The sequence below is a fragment of the Crinia signifera genome, chromosome 1, assembly GCF_055691185.1.
Source record: "Crinia signifera chromosome 1, ASM5569118v1, whole genome shotgun sequence".
NCBI classification, from domain to species: Eukaryota; Metazoa; Chordata; class Amphibia; order Anura; family Myobatrachidae; genus Crinia; species Crinia signifera.
In genome coordinates this window covers 103,475,804-103,478,333 of record NC_139217.1, presented here as the reverse complement: position 1 = coordinate 103,478,333, position 2,530 = coordinate 103,475,804, and positions in this window count along the sequence as shown.

Sequence of the window (2,530 nt, the reverse complement as noted above, 5' to 3'; positions counted from 1 at the left end):
GTCATCCACTTTGAGAGAAGGGGGGGGCAAAAATAAATGGTACTTGTGTATTATCTGGGCGCCCGATTTTATCATTACATGCCACTACTTAAGGCATGCTATGCGATTTTTCATTGTAAAGACCAGATTTTTAATTGTATAGTCACCCATGGGGGATTTCATACCCCCACTATCCAACTACGCATGAAGTTGATGTTATATAGTGTGATGAGCGCAGCGAGCCACCGAGGCCGAAGCGTGGCGAGCGGATGCGGATTACTTTACATGTATTCTGCGTCCGCTCGCCACGCTTCGGGCTCGGTGGCTCGCTTCGCTCACCACACTATATAAAATCAACTCGTGCGTAGTTGGATAGTGGGGGTATGAAATCACCCATGGGTGACTATACAATTAAAAATCTGGTCTTTACAATGAAAAATCGCAATGCATGAATTGTATGCCACTTAATTGCATGCGATGCAATGAAAAAATCGGGCGCCCAGATATTACACAAGTACCAAATAAATTGATAAAACTTACATTCTGAGATAGAAAGATACATAGTTAAGAAGCATACACACGGGGCCATATGATCGCTGGCAATATATTGCTAGCAATATATTGCTCAGCAGTCATATTGCTCAGTGTCCCGTTTTCATCTGCGAACAGAGATGATCGCTGATGAAAATGACACACTGCCTGGAGAAGAGACAGGGTTGAAAACTGGAGCGCGCACCCGGCGACCATATTGCCAGCAATTTTTGCCCGTGTGTACACAGCGATAGATAGATAGATGATCATCAGTAATGAATAATAATTAATAATTTAATTTTAGCAATTGAACCTTCAAATTGCAGTAATAATAATAATCACAATAATAATAATTTTATTTATATAGTGTTCTTTCTCCAACAGGATTCAAGGCACTAAAATAATTACATTATTGTAACAATATAATTCCCATCTATTTGTCAAGTCTGCGATGCGGATAATTCACGTATTAGACAACCGTAGTATTGTATCATTATCAGCAAACATAATACTTGCATAGAAAGGAATGTATGGGTTTGTTCAGCATGCTTATCAATTCAATTGTAACAAATGTGCATACATGATCATAAGAAATGGCTGAGGATGGAATAAACAGTGCATTTAAAACAGATGGATAAGATAAACAATCAAGCTAGTTATTGCTTTTATGGGAGCTATCTAATTTGCTAATAAAAACCAAGAACTGTACATTGCATGCATCTTATTCAAAATGCAAATAGATTGCTCCTTTACAGGGTAAGTCAGTAACATCCATCTACGACCTCTTCACCTCTGATAACTTCAATCTGCTGGCTAGTACGGAACCCTGGCTCACACAATCAAGCACAGCCCAACCTTTATCTCGCAGCACTGTCACACGGGGGTCTCCACTTCACTCACACCTCCAGTGCCTTGATCTTGTATTTACCAGGCTATGCTCAATGAATAATTTCACTAACACTCCCTTCTCTTTCTCTGATCACAATGTCATCACCCTGATCACTCTCCTCTATTACCCAAAAGCTCATGACACTGAAATCAAGCAAGCCTCCTCTAACCTGCAGAAAAACTAATGCTATTCATTTTCCACAACTTTCCACCTCTCAGCAGCAACAGCTCTCACCAATTTCTACATTAACCTCTCCTGACTCTGCTGTTTGTCACCTGAACCAGACTCTTGAAACAGCACTTGATGAAGTGGCTCCAGCTTCCTGTCACACCAAGGGTCTGTGTCGCAGAGACTAAGACCTCTGGTGGGGACCTGGACCGATACCGGAATTGGGGAGGCTGCAGGAGACCCCTGCGCATTCACTTGCATGACAGTGCACCCAGAGGCAGAGACGAGTCAGTGATAAAATGCAACCAGGTTTATTGAAAAGACAGGAAGCTTGTATATGACGGGCAGTAAAGTATGCAATACGGAATGACACAGGACAGATGAAATATGGTGCAGTGCAAAGCACTGATGAAGTCCACAAATAATAAAGTCAATATGAAGGGATACTTTACTGTACTTGACATGAGAGTGAACTGTGAATCGATGACTGGAATATCGGAACTTGGATGATGAATGCAACAACGGAATCACAGATGATGATAGAACAGCGGATGATGACGGAACATCGGAACCAGGAGGAATATCAGAAACTTGGATAATGAATGAAACAACGGAATCACAGATTATGATGGAATATCGGATGATGATGAAACATCGGAGATCACAAATGATGGCGGATAATCGGATGGGAATGGAATCCCGGAGCTAGGCTGGAACCAATGCTGGTGAGTCTGGCAGCAGACACTGATCACAGGAGATGTTATACCTGGATAGCCTCAGGAGCTGGAATACCTGGAGGATCACACTGCAGCAGGGAGAGACAAACACCAGCAGACAACACTTGCATGTAGGAATGACAAGTGAAGCACTAGCAAAGTGCAGGAGTCCTCCTAGCACCTTTATACCTGAAGGTGGGAGGAGACTTGGCTGGCTAATGACCAGAGCAATAATGAGTGCAGCTGT